The sequence below is a fragment of the Oryctolagus cuniculus genome, chromosome 5 (genome assembly GCF_051225735.1).
Source record: "Oryctolagus cuniculus isolate XC-2025 breed Fujian yellow rabbit chromosome 5, ASM5122573v1, whole genome shotgun sequence".
In the NCBI taxonomy this organism is placed as follows: domain Eukaryota; kingdom Metazoa; phylum Chordata; class Mammalia; order Lagomorpha; family Leporidae; genus Oryctolagus; species Oryctolagus cuniculus.
The window spans coordinates 87,964,686-87,984,982 of NC_142871.1; the positions used below are offsets into that span (position 1 = coordinate 87,964,686).

Genomic DNA, 20,297 nt, shown 5'->3' on the forward strand with positions numbered 1-20,297 from the left:
CTTCAGAGAATTTCTTACTAAAAATATTCTCTCAAAAGCTTATCAAGGATCTATTGACCCTGACAAATACACTACAAAATTCTTATTTGAAAATGTTTCAGTTTTCTGAGGAAATGACCACTTTCTAAAGCTTGCAGCAACAAAGGGCACAGCCTAGGTTTTAGGCTTCATCTGGGTGTTGCTTTCAAGACACCCTTTTATATTTTGTGCTGTTGTTTAGTTTGTACAGCCAATTCCATGGTGGCAGATTTGGCACCATGTGGGTGGCTGCCTGACTTCAGCTGCTCTGCCTGCCAGGACATTGACAGACTGTCTCCTCCACTTCGGAAGTCTCCGACAATGAATCTCTGATGCTTTTTAAAGCAATAAAAGCCTGAGTACCACATGGTGATTCTAAAAGAACTATCTGGAGATCCAAGGACTTTATGGAGAACATTCATATTTCACTCCTCTGCATGGAGTCATGTCGTCCTATTGTTTTTATTGTTAGAAAGTATCTTCCAGTCTGTATCCATAAATGGGAGTCTATACATAGATTAACAGAAATTTAAAGCTAAATTGGGGTGGGGAGGTGGGGGTGCTAATATACTATGCTCTAAACTTCTTAGCAGGTGACATGTGTAAATATACTTTATAAACCGAACAATTTTCCCTAAAAGTACTGCATTTTATTTTGAAGCTAGGAAAATGATAACTAGAAAGTTAGGAGTGTTCTATTATGCCTTAGATTGATAGCTAATTGCATTATTAATTGTCACACTGTCATGCAAAGTTTATATTACAAATTTCATATAATCTTTAGAGTTAGTTCATAAGTTCCATGGATGTATTTGTATATTTTCAATTAGGAATTCAGGACTTGGTGCAGGTAGTCTATCTTACAAGCATTGCATAGTGATACAAGTACTTTAAACAAAAGGCTGACAGCCACAGAGCAGAACACTTCTCTATAGACCACAGAGCTTGGCTTAATGAAGAGGAAGTTAGCAGTCAATATTACATATTTCACAGGACAGACACATTTTAAAGTTTATTTTAAATGAAGATCATTGTGTGTGTGTGTGTGTGTGTGTGTGTGTATAGAGAGAGAGAGAGAGAAAGAGAGAGAGAGAGAGAGAGAGAGATTTCATCTCCTGGTTCATTCCCCAAATTCTTGCAACTGCTAAGCTGGTCCAGGCCAAAGCCAGAAGCTAAGAACTCCATCCAGGGGCTGATGCCATGGCACAGTAGGTTAATCCTCTGCCTACGTCACCGGCATCACATGTGGGCGCCGGTTCTAGTCCCAGCTGCTCCTCTTCCAATCCAGCACTCTGCTGAGGTCTGGGAAGGCAGTAGGAGATGGCTGAAGTCCATGGGCCCCTGCACCCACGTGGGAGACCCAGAAGAAGCTCCTGGCTCCTGGTTTCGGATTGGCGTAGCTCTGGCCGTTGTGGCCACTGGGGAGTGAACCAACAGAAGGAAGACCTTTCTCTGTGTCTCCCTCTCACTGTCTGTAACTCTACCTCTCAAATAAATAAATAAAATCTTTAAAAAAAAACTCCATCCAGATCTCCTATGTGGGTGGCAGGGACCCAAGTACTTGAGCCATCATCTGCTACCTCCCAGTCAGCTTGGCAAGATACTGAAGCAGAACTCAATCCCAGGCCCTTGTGTCACAATGCCAGCAGTGACACATTTTGTCAAGGTGATGTTTTTGGGTAAATGTGAGAGTATGATATAAGATAGCATGTGAAATTTTAATATCAGATGTCTCTCTGTGCCTTTGTCTATATTTCTATAATTCAAAAGGCAGAACGGTATAGATGGCTGCCCAGAGTGGGGCCATCCTTTTCCATGTCCAGTGCACGTATCCCTGTACCGACAGTGCCACAGTGGTACTGAGAAACAAGTGCCAGGTACCCTCTCCCATGGCATCTCACAGGAAAGAGACAGATGCCGAGACACGTTGATCTCAGACCAGCCGCCCTCATGCTGCCAGGCAGCTTCTCTACCTCCACCCTTTGGGCCTATCACTGATGTTCATAAGGGCAAAGCAGTAGATGTCTCTCTCTCTCTCTCTCTCTCTCTCTCTCGCACACACACACACACACACAACTGCTTGTACCAAGTAGAGTCTGGCAGAGTCACAGGACCAGCTGGGGCCTCGGCTGAGCTGACCATACTGTCTCACTCCTCCTCTTCTATGCCCAGAGTGTCTCTTGGACCTCTGCACTGCCTGCGGAATTCCCTAGGCCAATTGTGTCTGCAGTTCCTCTACTAACACCCTCTTCCTCATAGGCAACGTGCCTCTCAGCTATTAGTGATGTGTTAAAGAAGAACCAGGATGTTGATAAATAAAGAGAGAATGTGACAAACTCGGAGAGAAAAGAGGAAGGAAGCTGAAAGGGTTGAGTTTATTCATCCCTAAGAAACAAATTAAATGCCTTGTTATGATTTGACTCTTTGCTGCTTCTCCACAATTTTAACCATGGGTCTTGGCAATATGGGACACAATGGGAAAGAACTCAGGATCATGTTCAAGTTATCAAATGAATGTGAAATGTAAGACAAGCCCTACATTTTCAGCAGTGAAACTGAACTACAAGGTACTTTAGTGGCTTCCAAAGCACTGATGATGCCAGATGTCCACATCTTGTATTTCAGTACCCAGCCCACGTTTTATTTGTTTTCTTTTACAATGTGGTGCCTCATGCCTCTAACTCGAGCTCTGTCAAAGCTCGGGATGACAACTGTCAGCACATCAGCCACCCACCCCACCTCCTCCCTCTTTGCCTGGTCTTCACCAGGCTAAAGTCTGGCAAAGTGATCCCAAAAATCAAATGCAGAACTGGAAGAAGTTTTATTTCTTAGCTGTGTCTGGTGGTAGATGCACTCCCCACTATTTTATTCCCATGATTCTCTCCCATTGTAACAACCATGGGACAAGTTTGTGTTAAATCAATCCAGGTTCCTATCAGGCAATGTAAAACAAATATCCATCATTGTAACCTACATTTTGTCCTGACTTACCTTCTAAGCTCAAGAGAGGGGTGAAAACTGGTTAACACAGAGCACAGACCTTCCCAGAGAGCGAATATCTCTCCCAGTATGCTGCTGAGGGTAAAAAATGCATTCACATACTGTTTATTATACTTCAGAAATAAAGAAGAAAAAAGCTTAGTGTGGGGACAATTTTTCTAGCTGTATTTAGAGAGTGACCTGAGATGTGGGAAAGTTGTCTCTTGCTTATGTTATTTTTTTCACCCACTTTTGAGTTCTTTGAGGCTCCATTTCCCCCGAGTTAAGCAGAGATTGCCACCCACCTTGGCTCTTCCTGCCTCTGCCCCAGCAGAACCTCTTTGTTGTTTTATCTAATCAGATTCAGAGCCCTGCTATGGTTGGCCTGCTTGGATTTTTCAAGGAGGTTATATTTCTTATTTCCCAGGCTTCAGAAGAACTAAAAATAACTGGTGAAAATCTGCAAGGCAAAGCTGCTCTCTCTGCCAGTATTATAAGGAGATAGGATCAGTTCTAAGCAAGAGAGGACAGATCTTTGGTCTTCTGTGACACTTAAAACAAACTTGTATCTGATAGTTGGACAGTGAGGGCCCCAGGCTTCCTTTATGTCCATATTTAATACTTTATTTTTTTCTCATTTTTGTCCATTAAAAATATCCAAATTAACACCTATACTTCCATGGCCATTTTAGAAATGAAACTGTCACTGATTCACATTGGTATTTTGCTACAAATCTAGTCCATTTTAAGTGGCTCCAAAGTGTTCTGAGTGGCCGTATCATCATTTCAGTATGCTCATAGCCATCGTCTACATTGTAGTCTCATGTTAATTCTTTTACTATGTAAAGAATACTCAGAACCAGAAACTTAAGTAGCATGTGTCCCCAAGACTATGAAGGATTTGCTAATCAAGAAAAGCAGTCTTCTTTTCATGAGTTTGCTGGCAGAAATACCCATCTTTAAAGATGCATTTTCTAAAGATGGATTATGTCCATGAAACATGGGTGAGGGAGCATCTGTCATACATGAAAGATAAAATATATCTGATTCTTTTTCATGTTTTATTTTTTATAGCCATAAAAATTAAGAGACTAAGTCAGGGGAAAAAGTTCAAAAAAAGAGTTTGTCCCATTAAAATTGCTGGGGCGTTGGAGGAGGTATAGGGTTTCAGTTCTGAACTTACAAATATGTGAAACTAGAGATTATGAAAATAAATATTTAACCATATTCCTAGTTGTCTTTTTGTAAAGGTTAACAGTTTTGTCCTGAATTAAAAGCAAACAAGCAGTGGTGAATTAAGAACTTTGTTCAAGTTGCTTTCTTTGTCATGTTCACAGTAATAATCCCATCTTTAAAAACTAAGCAATAAAAAAGATAAAAGACCCTCCAGAATAACTCTAAAAATGCCATTGTTATTATAAAGCACTTATATACAATATGAAATTTTTAATAAATCATCTTATATACAACACATAGATACATATACCATATAAATATGAATGGCTAGGTTCAATTATCAGGCTTGCTAGACAAGTCATTTCACATATCTGAGCAAAGACTCAGTAAATAAATCCTGATAATAAAATTGGCTTTGTAAGTAGAGGATTGAAGAGTGATGGGCATTATTTCCCATGTCTTTTAAGCTTCCCACAGAGGATCACAAGATCATCAGTAGAGAGCATGTGTTCTCTGTATGGCTTTGCAAATATTTTCCCACTTCTGACCCTTTTTTGAGTTCCATTAGGGCAAGAATGATCTCTAATAATAGGTCTTCTCCAGGGTTTATCAGTGCTGCACGTAATACCTCCAAGTGCTCACAAAATATTTGTTGAATAAATGGATGAAGGAATTAATGCATGAAGAGGCTAAGTAGACAGCGTCTCATTTTCAGTGATTTTTTTAAGAAGTATGAAAAACATGCAAACCTTTCTGTTAGCATTAATACGATTTTACTTTCTCCCTGTAGCTCTAAAATAGTTTTCCAATATAAAACTTTTCAAACCATGAGAGAGAAAACTTAAGCCATTATCTTCCCAAGTGAATCTCTCTGTTACTAAATAGTTTATCCGAGCAATTTTGTTTAAAAGAAGGAAAGGATGAACAGATTAGCGAGGAGCAGGAAATCTCTTTGAGAAACAGTCTGTGTCTGATATAAAGTGGGAAAAAGAAAAGAGCATATGGTACAAAAAAGCCAGAAGCAACTGACAAAATTTTTAAAACGAAAATTGTCAACATCTCCATTATTTTGCCTGGTTCAATAGCCCTACTGCTTGTTTTCATTCCAAGAGCTTATGTAGCTGAAAAAATGCTTTCAAAGCATAAAAGTTTTCTTCAATCATGCTAGATGTTTGGAGACAAAAGGCACACTTTGCAAACTATTTCCATAGGTCCACCCTTGCTCACAGATTGTTAGTTGGGAATATTTTGAAAATATTTTCTGCAGTTCAAGTCATCTTAGAATGACATCATGCACACACAAAATTTTAATGCTTTATTTCCATAATAAAGAGAAGCTGTAGTTCCTCAGATTAAATGATTCCATATATTCAAAATCGCTCTCTTCTGTGTACATGTGCTTATCTCTTCTGTAATACAAATGTACATGTCCACAGAAGAAACTGATTTTTTAATGGAAAAGAGGATAGGGTGGAAGGTCACTACAGAAAGCATATGCTAATCAAACCCATTTTAAGTTATCTAGAAAAATAGATCAGATTCATTTAATTATTTTCCAATCTCCTACTAGGATCAAGTACCTTAGCAACACTATCTTGTTTGTTTAACAAGGCTGAAAAATAAGTAATATAATTATTCCCATATTAATGATAAATTACTGCTTAAGGAGATGGAGTAACTTAAAACCCAATCCACACATTTATAAATACCATAAATAAGATAGTGATCTTGCTCTCGTGACAAAGACATTGTCCTTTTCACAGTAGTCCAGTTTTTTAATCTGAGTCCCATGTGTAGTAAGGCATTTTGGGCTAGATACTGATGGATTAGTATTAATATGAACATCAGCATCTACCTCTCACACGTATTCAGAAATATGCACACACACACACACATTTTTGCAAATATATATGACTCCATTTATTTATTTGCTTTTGTTTCATAACAGGATTAGTGACAGTATTAAAAAGTATAGATGGGAGGGATTGGTATGGAATCCATTCTCATCTGGATTTACTGAAAAGTCAATTGCGTTAAGCAAATGAAAATGCTCAAATGCATCTTGGGCCATGGACAAAAGTATGTCACAGGGCAAGAAAGGAGGCCCTTATGCCCACCTGTGTTGAGTACCCAGCACTGCTCTGGCACCCCAGGTTAGGGAGCTGTAAGAATACCCTGGAACAATACCCTTGATGTTTTCGTGATAGGCAGTGGCAGCCATGGATCTGCTCCATATGCCTTTGCAAATAGCTACCAGAGAAAAACAGGAGCCAGAGGCTCAGACAAGGAACAAGGCAGCCCTGCTAATGGGCACAGGTAAGGAATGGGCAGACATTTTGCAGGTAGACTATGTGGATGTACTAGATAGATGACAGATGAGTGGATAGATAGAGAGATAAATTATAGAGACATAGGTGGACATGTTCATTACACCTGGAGCCTTGGAAATCTCAGGAGGTACCTCAAATACCATCTTGAAAATTGAAAGGGAGGCTCAGCAGTTAACTACTTGGAGCCTCCAGGCCTGTTTCAACCAGAGAGCCTCCATTTTCAGATGTTTTAAAATTGGGGTATCTATGCAACATGTCATTTGGAAAAAAAAAATCCTCCTGCTTGCAAAATATAAATTACAAAACTAAACCTTAGTACTTCTTTTTTTCCAATTGCAATTGAATTTTAATACCACTTCACAAGTTATACAATAAAACAACCAGTAGTGGAAGAAAGAATACTTATATTAATATTTTAAGAGTGGTTGCTTTGATTGTCCTGAGAATTTTTTTTTTAGCTATCTACCTGCCTGTGACTCTCAAAGCTTCTCCATCCAGTCTGACCACCTAAAAAGCAGTCTGTACCTTCTCAGCCCTCACTTCATGTGCAAACCGAGCCCTGCATTTGCACCTGCTACTTGGACATCTCCAATTGCACCTTAAATTCAATGAATCTACATATCCAAATCCTCTTAAGCTCAATCGGTCAATTGGCCATCATCCTTCCTGCCTGCCTGCCTTCCCTTCTTTCCTTCCTTCGTTCCTTCCATCTATCCATCCATCCAAGCTAGCTACTAACTCCTCACTCTTCCCTATCCCTATAGGTCACCCAAATCAATGTATTTTTCTCTCTCTGCCTCACTGTCCCTTGCTTTTAAGCCCTCATATTTCTTACATAACCACCACAGTAGTCTTCTACTTGGACTTCTTCTCATAATTTCTCTTCTCCACATCAATGTCAACATAGTGGAAATATTTTTTTAAAGTAAATATGATTATATCATCCCTCTATTTTAAAGCCTTCAGTATGAAAACCAAGCATGGTATATTATACCCTTCATATTCTACTATAACCTCCAACTCAAACATAACATCTATTGACCTAGACAGGATCATTAGGTGCAAGAAGTATAGCTGACAAAGCAGGAAAGGAATTTATGGCAGGATATATTGAGAAGCTCACAGAAATTTTGAGAGGGCTGGAAAAGCAGAAAGAAAGACTAAGCAGAAAAACCACAGTCAAAAACAGACTACGGAATCAACCCATTATGACCACTACTGTAACCATCACCACACAGCGATGGTCCTGTGCTTTGGCACCCCCATTGCTGCTTCCCCTGGACAAGTACCTCCATCCCTCAACATTGCTGCCCCTGAAAGCTACAATTCCGCGCTACAACTCCGCGCTGTGATCACCAGAAGGATTCTCCACTCAATATGTTTTTCTCTCCTGATGCATCAAACTGGAGAGCCAAAGTTAGTTTTTCCCACTCCTTGCCCATAAAGGGGGAACAATAGGCGCTTCAAAATCAAGAGGCAGATCTTTCCGCTTCATATAAGGAGAATGGACATAAAATGTGGACAGTGCTGCAAATTATGCTTTAGCTACTCAGGCCATGCAACATTCCCCAAGAAGACATGTTCCTTTTTCCTCTCTAAATACATTGTTCTCAAGCTTTACAAAGCTTATTCCTTGTTTTCTAATAAGGGAGTACCTATTTATTCCTGGTCCAAAACCACCTTTGCTATGAGGCCCTAACTGGTATCTCCAAGCTGAGCTCTTGCATTTGTAGTCACAGCATTTTATTATAACGTTGCTCATGGAGTGCTATAATTCATAATATTTGTCATTGAACAGTGAGTTCCTCTTTGTGAGGACTATGTCTTTTATCTCTGGACATGGTGCCTAGGACAAAATATGTCCTCTGTAAAGTTTGTTCCATTGCTTTTTGTGGCTCCCCTTGGAAGAATATATTGGAGTCCAAGGGTGAGCACCAGAATATGTGACCTCTTCTACCAGTAGCAGAAACCATCTTCCTCATGCCCAGTGACAGGAAGTAATAGTTCCCAGAACTTCACAAGATGACTACAAGCTGGAAGTCACTCCTGGCATGAGCGCTGGCCATCACCCTCATATTCAGCACAGTTCTGACATTTGCTATAGCATGGTCTTTGGCAGACTGCTAAGGTCACATCTATACCAAAGTTTATGTGCAGTTGTTTCATTGCCTAAACTACTTAGGAGCCAGGTAGCATAGCAATCTTATAAAAATTTTCCATTATTTCACAGACGAAGGTTAAAGCAATTTCAAAAGTACTCAAATCACATTAGATAATGCTCATACACACTAAAATTTATGTGATCTTCTTTGTGCTATGAAGAGATTAAAGAGGAATGAAGAGTCTGTTGCCTCTACTAGACTTCACATATTGCAAATGAGATAAAAGTCCTTAAACTCTTCAAAGTAATATTGTATAGTATCAGTATAACAACATAAGAATTGTTTTGAGAATGTAGTCATTACATTTCAAAGAACAGTAAATTATATGCTAAGTATTGTATTTTTACTTATAGTAGAAAACATAATTTATATTACTAATGTCCACAGATATTACAGGAAGCATTTATGAATAATGTCTATTTTCAAGCACTATGTTTTTTCAACAAATAAGATTGTCAGGTGTCAGATGGATGCCTTTTGGAGACACAGAGAGTTTATTCCTTACTCTGGGAGAGAGAGTACGCATGGTAATTACCAACATGGACCAAACTTGTTAAGAGGAAATTAAACAGAAAAGTTAACTTTGGAAGGGGAAATGATACAGTGGTTGTGATGGGGAAATTGAGTAGTCATTATACATAAATTCCAGGGAAAATGTAATTGTTCTATTGTAAGACTCAGTGATAGACTGTTTTTTACATGCAAAATCTTATTTTTTCATTCTACAAGTTATAGCTTTCATCAATGTGGCTGGGAAGCTTTGACACTGTAGGGGATCTCAGACACTTTTTTGATACAAAATTTTTAACCTGGATTTTTGAGAAACTTTAAATTCCACATATTTTTTTAACTTTTATTTAATGAATATAAATTTCCAAAGTACAGCTTATGGATTACAATGGCTTCCCCCCCCCCATAACTTCCCTCCCACCCGCAACCCTCCCCTTTCCCTCTCCCTCCCCCCTTCCATTCACATCAAGATTCATTTTCAATTATCTTTATATACAGAAGATCAGTTTAGCATACATTAAGTAAAGATTTCAACAGTTTGCACCCACACAGAAACACAAAGCGAAAAATACTGTTTGAGTACTAGTTATAGCATTAAATCACAATGTACAGCATATTAAGGACAGAGATCCTACATGAGGAGTAAGTGCACAGTGACTCCTGTTGTTGACTTAACCAATTGACACTCTTGTTTATGGCATCAGTAATCACCCTAGGCTCTTGTCATGAGTTGCCAAGGCTATGGAAGCCTTTTGAGTTCACCGACTCTGATCATATTTAGACAAGGTCGTAGTCAAAGTGGAAGTTCTCTCCTCCCTTCAGAAAAAGGCACCTCCTTCTTTGATGACCTGTTCTTTTCACTGGTATCTCACTCACGGAGATCTTTCATGTAGGGTTTTTTTTTTTTTTTTTTTTTTTGTTTTTTTTTTTTTTTTTTGCCAGAGAAATTCCACATATTCTTGCTTGAGTTCTGTCATAATATGCCCTTCAAGTGCAGGTATGAACAGTATTTTTATGAAACCATTAAAGTATGCTGTTTACTTGGATACATTGATGATTACCTCCTATCCCTACTTTCATATCTAAATTGGATTCCCATCTTCACACTGGGCCCCTGCATTTGGCCTCGTATACCAAAAAGAAAAAAAAAAAAAACACAAGTAGTACATGGATTTTTCAGGCTTAGGAAGAAATATTTTAACTACTCTGACCTAAACAAAGAAAGAAAAATCAAAGGGGAAGTTCTTTTGCACCTCTCATTGTGCATCTCTGCCATTCCTATTTTGTTATTTATTTTACTATTAAATATTATTATTTTTGACCTCTTCCACAATGTGAAATCTTTGTTGCCAACATAAAATTATTTTTAAACTGTAAATATTATTTTAAGTTTACTGTTTATTCACTATTCTAGATTTTTTTTTAAATATGAAACTCACATTAGAAATTACCCATCGAGAGACCAGGAGGAAGCACCTGGCTCCTGGCTTCAGATCGGTGCAGAGTGCCGGCAGTAGCGGCCATTTGAGGGGTGAACCAACAGAAGGAAGACCTTTTTCTCTGTCTCTCTCTCTCTCACTATCTAACTCTGCCTGTCAAAAAAAAAAATTACCCATGGAAGCATCCTAAGCATGTGAAATGCAACCCTGATAATATGAACTTCTCAGAAAATTAAAGTTCTTATTGCTTTTTTCTGATTAAAAATGTATTTTATAATAAAAAATTTTAAATATAATGATTTTAAATATAAAATAATATAACAGAACTTTAATATTATCTTAAATACTTTATTTCTTAAAAAATAAATTTCATGCAAAAATAACAAATTGTAAGTAAAGGCTGTATGCACTTTGGTGTTTCAATATTAGTGCCTTCCTTTTCATCAAACATCAAAAAAAAGACTACATTTTCAAAACAGATAATTAAGAAATATGGTAACATATAAAGAAATAAATCAAATAGGCCTCCCAGCCTAGACATTTTAATGAATGTCCCATGCACATTTTATATGAAATTATACATAAATATTTGATAAGATTTGAATTACAATTCTAAATTTGATATTTGAAATTCTATCATATCCTAAGATTTTAGTAAAGATGTTTTAAAAATTTTTTAAAATAACTAAGAAGCTCTTCTTTTTTTGAAAAGTTGCCAGAACCAAACATGTAAAACAAACTTAGATTAGCTTATATTCTGGTTGTGTTATCCAGAATTTAAAATGCCATTGATCTGAGCCAAAAGTATACCATTTTGTTCTACTGTTCAGAAGCTACTGTTCTCAGTAGCCTGTTTCTAATTGGTTTTCGTTCCATTTCCTGCTAGCCCCTGCCAACCTTGCCTCCCCACCCATGTGATTCACCAAGCTGTGGCTCCACTGAAATGAGGCCTGGGAGTTCTCAAACCTTCCAGCTCAATCCTCCAAGACAGTAGACTTGTCAGCCATATTCCTGTATCAAAACAAACCCATTCGATGTTTTGGTTCAAATAAAGTAGATTCACGATGGTGACATTTCAAGGCTCTACACAATACAGTCCACCCCCGCAGTTAAATCATAGCTGAGACTCCTCCATGCAGGCCTCCCCCCAAACCAGCCTGCAGCTCTTTCCAGATTTGCACATATTACTGTTATTATAGTATATAGTCTTCATTTCTTTCAGTATCCTTGTTACATATTTTTAAATGAAGAAATTTAATTTCAGTGCAAATTGAATTTGTCTTCTTTAAAAGATTATCAAGAGTCAGAAACAATCTCAAAATATGGAGGTTATAATCTCATGGGTTTGATTTTCTTTCTCAAGAAAACTCTTCCTTGAGGGATCAAGGGGAGGGGAGCATAAATCCTACATCTTTACCTATGCATATAAAATAGCTTTCCAGAGTGTAAATCACCTAAATGTGTTTATTGTAATAAGAAAGAAATGTAACTACTGAAAAAAGTTAATTTAGCAGAAGTTATATAACTCATGGGGAAAATGTGGCTAAAATAGCAAAGCTTCATCCAGCTTCCCAAAGGCATTAGGGCAGGTGCCTTATCCCAAAGATCATCACCAAGCATCATCCTCAATCTACAGGCATAGGGAACTCTATTCTGCAGCAGTGGGTGATTAGTCAAGACTTCCTTTATTTTCTCTGAGCTCTTCAGAGTTGAGACCCAAAATGAGAGAATTTTCTCATGAGGCAATATTTAGCCAGATTAAACTGGGAGACAAAAGAACACGTGGCTTTACCCTGATCAACCGCTGAGCTGACAGAGGAGATTCTACAGATTCCTGCTCTCTCATTGTATCACCTTAGAAGTTTGGTCATCATTACAGTCATGTAGAATTAGAGTAATAATGGACTACCACAATTTTATTGAACTTGTAATTACCCAGGAATAATGTGCTTACCCATCCTCAGACTTAAGAATAAACTGTATCCCTCATGCACAGGTGTGGGTCAGACGGTAGTGGAGGAAGAAAGAACAGCAGCTTCCCCCATATATATGACTTTATCCATTCAAGATGTAGGAAAATTTACAAATGTTCTAATTAAAACTTAAACCAGGGGCTGGCATTGTGACACAGTGAGTTAAGCCACCACCTGCGACAATAGTATCTCATATGAGCACTAGTTCAAGTCCCATCTGCTCCACTTCTGATCCAGTTCCCCACTACTGTGCCTGAGAAGGCAGCAGAAGACAGAAGATGGCCCAAATGCGTGGGCTCCTGATGCTCACTTGGTCCAGACATAGATGTTGTGGCCATTAGGAAGGAAGTGAATCAGGAGATGAAAGATCAATCTCTCTTTGCCTCCCCTCTGTCACTCTGCCTTTCAAATAAAAATAAATCTTAAAAAAAATAGATAATGAAATTGGACTGATACCTAATAAAGCCAATAATTTCAACAACCAGCAATTTCATACAAAATGGTGGTCTGATACAAAAATTAATAACACAGTGCCTATCCCAAAAGAGTTTATGATCTTATGGGAATAAGCAGAGAACATGCAGGCATTTAAATAAATCAGAAAATACATTTTTAAAATAAATAAATAACATTTTAAAACAAATAAATTTACTGGAGATAAAAGCAAAAAGAAGCTGTTATTTCCAACTTGAAATATGTGAAGGTCACTGCCAACTTGGATATGAGCATAAAATAAACATGAGTTCAATTGTTCTTTTGTTCTTTCTGCGGTTCCCTCCAAGTTAAATAATTCTTTTAATAAGGCAGTGGTGTTACAGAAGTAGTGCTGCTCTCAATGTTCTTGATTATTGGATGAGGAATAATGCAGGTGGTGGATTATTCAGGATTCCTATTCTTTTGGCTTTCATTCTTAGAACCAGCTCCTTGCTCATTAAAACCTCCTGCAGAGGGCAAGCAAGGGAGGGAATGGAGATGAAATTCATTTTGCAACTTGTTAGAAGCATTGGTGAAAGGTTTGGTAGAACTGGAGAAAAGGTCTCCTATATTTTCTTTTGCTTTCAAAGAAGCCTGAGTTTTCATCAACGAGATTTATATAGTGACTAGAAAATGTTCATGTGCTTGGACTTTTCTGGATAAAGTAGTTCTTCAAAGAAGGACTTCAAGCAAGCATCAGAATTTTTTCCCATTTCATATTGGAAATTAATATTTTTTTCTGTTGAAATTTATTACGTAACTAAAAACAAACAAAAATTGAGTAAAATATTTCTCATTGAGCACATTATAGGTATGCATGTAGCAGAACTTCTTTTCGTATCTAAATGACCTATTTTCATGACAAAATTAATGGTACTTCAAAAAGTTCACAGAAAGCAAAATTAACAGATAAGTTTATTTTGGTGCAAAAAAATTGAAGTCCATACATAGTTTTTTGATAATATCCATTTTCCATGAACTTTCTAAAGATCCCCTGCATACTAATAAATTGAGTCAGCGTGAGCAACAAAGATCCAAGACATCCAAAGAATTTCTTTAGCATGGTTATTGTTATCAAGAAAAGAGCACAATAAAATGTCGAAGGATTTCTCAAACCCTAGCCCCACTCAGCACTCATCAGCCATTCCCTCTAGTGACGTCATTGCAGATCACAAATGATTTCAGGCAGTAGCAATACAGAGGTTTCCAAATCCTGAAAGCCACTGAATTAGGGAATAAATCCTGAAAGATAGAACTGACTCAAAAAAAAAAAAATAAGACAGAACTGAGGGGAAGGATAATTGTATGGACGTTTGCGAAGACTGAGCTTTGGCTGTGTAAACAAATTGTCCATAGAAATAGATTCTCCTACTGAGTCACAAGGGTTTTTTTTGGTTTTTGTTTGTTTGTTTGTTTTTAGTTTTAAGGTTTTCTCATTGTGTAACACCTGGGGTCCAAAGACCAATGAAAAGTGTCTTTTTTATATCCTATATTAGAAGAATGGTACAGATAATGAAGGGAGTAATAATAGCAGTCGGTATCAACTCATTGTTTACTACATTATCAGATGAGCTTCACAAAGAATGCCCTATAGCTAAGGTGTACTGAGCATTATGTACAAGACACTGGTCAAATTTGTGCTTGTGTTTGAAATCATCTAGTCCTCCCAACACCTGATGTGGGATGCTACTGTTTTACCTATTGAACCAGTGAGAATTTGTGATGGATGGTATTACATTTTAATTACACTTCTTATATAGGTGAAATATGATTTCTCTCAACCAGACCCCGGCCCTGCAGTGGTCCTTTTTGTCCAGTGGTGGGTCCTTGGGCTGGCAGAGCTCAGCTGGCCAACTGTGAGCCAACTTTAACAGAAAGGATTTCAGCTGTCCAACTTCAATCTAGGTGCCATGGTATTTTTTTAAATTCCCACTTAAAAAATTATGGTGAAATATAGATAACATAAAACTTTCCTCTAAGTCATTTTAAGTGTACAGTTTAGTTATCTTAGGTATATTCACAATGCTGTGCAACCTAGCTCCAGAACTCTCTCCAGCTGGCAAAACTGAAACTCTACTCTTATTAGATAACAACTCCCCATTCTCTCCTATTCCCAGTCCATAGAAACCACCATTCTACTTCCTATCTCTATGAAGTTGACTACTATAGCTACTTCATATAAGTGACATCACATAGTATTTGTCTCTTATCTCATGAGTTACAGTATTTTTGAGAATATAACAAACTACACTAATGGAAAAATATTAACAACTATTTTATAAGGGGTCTTAAAATCATTATACAAAAAAGAGCAATGACAACTGATGAATTTGTGCTTTATCGCTCAAATGCAAGTTAATTTAATTTTTTTATTTCTAACAATTTATCCACAAACAAGAGAAGTTTCAAATTAATATATTCTGCCTAAGACTTAAGCAAAATACATATAAGTGGTAGATATTAAAAATATAATTAATTTTTATTATTAAGGACATTATTATATTTTACACCATCAGATTCTCAGATGTATAGTTTTTGAAGGACATTTTAAAATACTTTGCGAAGTAGATGCTATATTTGTCTTAGAAATATGCATATCATCCAACACACTTATAAGTTTTAATTTCACTTATTTTTTATTAAGTGGAATACCTTTGTTATAGATTCAAAAATCCAAAATAAATTAAGTGTAATGTTTATAGTTCTGAGCCTATTAGTATTCAGTTCTTTGCATTTTAAATTTTATTCTTAAAATAAAAACAGAGCACCAGAGTCAAAGAATAACCCTATGTTCTTATACTCCACCAGATAATCCTACACTTACATTTTTCATGTAAAAAATGACATTAAGTAGTTTGTGATTTTTCTCTTTTTAGAAGCCTTCTAAGAATGTTACAGCTCAAATTTCAAACTTATTTTCAAGGAAGCTCAAATTTTCTGCTCTACATTGTCCTTTCATGACCTCTGATGGTGAAAGCGTAAACTGACATTATAAATACCAACAGAAGTAATGTCACACATTTCACTTACCTTGTTGTTGAAGAACGTTCCCCTTCTTTTTTTATTTATTTACCTAGATAATGTAACTATTATCAGTTATTTAATGATGTAGAAATAATGTTGGGCAAATTCATACTACTTTAAGGAGTAAAACAAGTAGTAGCAAATCTCTAGATAGTGTGCCCTTTACACAGGAGAATGAATATTTCCGTGATGTATCTGCTTACCACTATGACTGTCAGTTCATAATGCAAATTGAATAAGGAATAAAATTCAGATACATTGAAACCATCATTTTTCATTTTCCAAATCATCCTTCTTCCTAAACTTCTGCATGTATGAATAATGCAGCATAATTTCATATTAAGACCAGGATTATTTGGAATTATTTGTTATTTCAAGCTGGTTGACCAAATTACTGTCTAGGCCTGGGTTTCTCCTGAAAAGGCTTTCCCACAGGTACTTTATCTGGGAATACTGGGAATATCATCTCAGTAAATATGAATAATGATTCCCAGTAGACCCTTTGCTCCTGTACCCACTACTCTACCACTTTTGCCATAAAATAAGCTCCCTGGGCAAAGGCAATGTTGTGGGGGATGCCATGCCAATGCATAAGGCATTCTATAAATCCTCACTTGGTAGTGCTGGTAGAGGTTTTGCTGGAAGATAACATAAACCCATTAGTATATTAGGTTTTAATTCCAGCAAGGTAGAATTGTTGCCATCTCTGGGGTGAAAGGAATCCAATAAAACTAAATTGATGGCTATTCTTTTTTTGATGGATGATATATCAAGAACTCAGCATCAGTTTCTACTATGAATAAACTGGGCATTTTCAGTAGCAAGGTGCAGTAGCTAGGTCAGCATTAGGGAGAGGGACCCATGCTGCTGTGCCTATGAATGGCCTTCTTGCCAATCATGATTGCAACTCTGTTCCTGGGTCAACTGTCCAATCAGTGCAGTTTCTGAAGGTTCAGGAGAAAGTATAGCTCACATCCATGGAGCAAACTAACCTGACTACTTGGTTGTTGAATACCATTTATCCAGAGAATACTCTTAGGAATTAACATAAGACAACAATGTGCATGCCATTTGCCCCATATTATACAGCCATTTGCATGCCTCTTTCCACAGACACCCTTGCCTGATCTTTTAATCTTGCTTTATCAAGGTTCATGACCAAAAAGCCAAGCTATTTGTCACTACCTGGTAGTATCCTTATATACTACATGCATAAGTAGTATCTCTGGCCACTTCTATATCCAAATAACTAATTGACGAAGTGTTTGTATTTTGTAGAGCTCTTCCTACTGGGAGGATTTCTCTTCACCACACTGCATTAGGGATTCCTCTGAATGTGACAGAAAGGTGGCAACAGTTTATTTATGGATGTCATCAACCCATCACCCTAATGCACATGTGAACAAGGTGGGAGTTGCTGCTTCATCAGCAAGTCATAGGAAAAGCTGATAGAGTTATATGAAGATGGATTCCTATGCAAATTTGTAAAAGCCATTAGTATAAAAGAGGTAGTTGGTATGGGAGTCTTAGCCACCCCTTTGGGTAAAATGCATTGCTTATACATTCTGTATCGGATCAGACCTAATCCCAACTGTGTCATTCACAATAAAGTTGGGCTCTGCCCATTTGACTTTAGACTTGAGGTCAATGATGCTCAGTTCAATAGTGATAGCTCTAGTCACATAATCACTTAGTAATTTACTTTCTTAAAAAAAAAAAAAAAAAAAAAAAAAAAACAAGATTTCTTTTTATCTGAAAGGCAGAGCCACATAGAGGCAGAGGCAGAGAGAGAGAAAGGTCTTCCATCCACTGGTTTACCCCTCCTCTCAAAATGGCTGCAATGGCTGGAGCTGCATTGATCCAAAGCCAGGAGCCAGGAACTTCTTTCAGGTCTCCCACACGGGTACAGGACCCAAGGACTTGGGCTATCTTCCACTGCTTTTCCAGGCCATAGAAGAGAGCTGGATCAGAAGTGGTACAGCCAGGTCTCCAACTGGCATGCATATGGGGTGGTGGCACTGCAGGTGGCACCAGCCCCTCATTTACTTTCAAGACATTTATGGTCATTCAATCTCTAGCAGAACCCAGCAGCACACTAGAAATTTTTTGAATTGGCAAGTAGTTTTAAATAGCAGAAAACATAACCACCTTCTTAAATTTTAGTCATCTGTTTTATTACTGTCCAACCAGAGCTTGCCAGGGAATTTCCAAAACATCTTTATTCACCACAGATATCTAGCTGCCTACAGATTTGCTGGATCATATGGTCCAAGCATCTAAGAAGCTTGCCTCACTTCCTGTATTTGCTATAAGACCTTATATTGCTATAGGTAACATTCAAGTCCAATAAATTGGTTGGTACTATACTCTCAAGTACTATATATGTTGCTTCTAAAAACTAGAGTACACTCCCTGCACTATGCTTTGTTTTTGCTAGTAGATTCTAATATATAATAATTTTTCTTCATATTTGTCATTTTTATCACTTAAAACTTCATCAAGATAATAGTACCCTACAATTGTGTAGGATTTATCTCCCACCCTCTGATGTGCCTGTACTAAATAAGGCAGCTGGAGTAATTTCCACTTTCTACTTTCAAGTACAATCAGTATGATATCATCAATATAGTAGACCATAATGATGTTCTGTAAAGTGTCAAGACAAATAAAGTCTTTACAGATCACATTATAATGCTGTACAGGAGAGTTAATACAGCCAGGTGCTGAATGGGTGGTGGTGGGGTAGATATTGAACATGAACTATTGTTAAAGATGTGTTACACACAGAAACACAGAAACACGGTCATCAATATGAAAGAAGATAAAGGAAGGAAACCTCACAGCAAAAGATCACAGGGAATTCAAAGCATATATTAGAACTTATCTTTGGCAAATGGCAGGGCAAAGTTACCACTTTTCATTAGTCACATTGAACGTGAATGGCCTGAACTATCCAGTTAAAAGACACCGATTGGCTGATTGGGTTAAGGAACAAAACCCATCTATTTGCTGCTTACAAGAAACACATCTTTCTAACAAAGATCCATACAGACTGAAAGTGAAAGGCTGGAAAAAGATATACCATGCCAACAGAAATGAAAAAAGAGCGGGCGTAGCCATCTTAATATCGGACAACATAAACTTTACCACAAAAACTGGTAAGAGAGACAAAGAGGGGCACTATATAATGATTAAGGGATCAATACAACAAGAAGATATAACAATTATCAATGTATATGCACCTAACTACAGGGCACCAGTTTATCTAAAAGATTTGTTAACGGACTTAAAGGGAGACTTAGACCCCAATACAATAGTACTGGGGGACTTCAATATTCCACTCTCAGAAATAGACAGATCAATAGGACAGAAGATCAACAAGGATACAGTAGATTTAAATGACACTATAGCCCAAATGGATCTAACAGATATATACAGAACTTTCAATCCTACAGCTAAAGATTTTACATTCTTCTCAGCAGTACATGGAACCTTCTCTAGGATTGACCACATACTAGGCCATAAAGCAAGTCTCAGCAAATTCAAAAGAATTAGAATCATACCATGCTGCTTCTCAGACCATAAGGAATGAAGTTGGAAATTAGCAACTCAGGAATCCCTAGAGCATACACAAACACATGGAGATTGAACAACATGCTCCTGAATGAACAATGGGTCATAGAAGAAATTAAAAGAGAAATCAAAAATTTTCTGGAAGTAAATGAGGATAACAGCACAACATACCAAAACTTATGGGACGCAGCAAAAGCAGTGTTAAGAGGAAAGTTTATATCAATAGGTGCCTACATCAAGAAATTGGAAAGGCACCAAATAGATGAGCTTTCAATTCACCTTAAGGATCTAGAAAACCTACAGCAAACCAGACCCAAATCTAGTAGGAGAAGAGAAATAATTAAAATCAGAGAAGAAATCAACAGGATTGAATCAAGAAAAACATTACAAAAAATCAGCCAAACGAGGAGCTGGTTTTTTGAAAAAATAAACAAAATTGACACCCCATTGGCCCAACTAACTAAAAAAAGAAGAGAAAAGACCCGAATCAATAAAATAAGAGATGAAAAAGGAAACATAACAACAGGCACCACAGAAATAAAAAGAATCATCAGAAATTACTACAAGGACTTGTATGCCAGCAAACAGGGAAACCTATCAGAAATGGATAGATTCCTGGACACATGCAACCTACCTAAA

General features: G+C 37.4%; 1 long non-coding RNA gene across 1 annotated transcript in view; it reads left to right on the top strand.

Annotated features, from left to right (window-relative positions):
- LOC149126571 (uncharacterized) overlaps positions 1-17,691 on the top strand; it is a 30,100-nt gene extending 12,409 nt beyond the window's left edge. Inside the window, exon 3 of the long non-coding RNA XR_016233428.1 lies at positions 17,364-17,691. This is a non-coding gene — a long non-coding RNA (uncharacterized LOC149126571). The remainder of the gene's footprint in view (positions 1-17,363) is intronic.
- Positions 17,692-20,297: the final 2,606 nt, after the last annotated feature.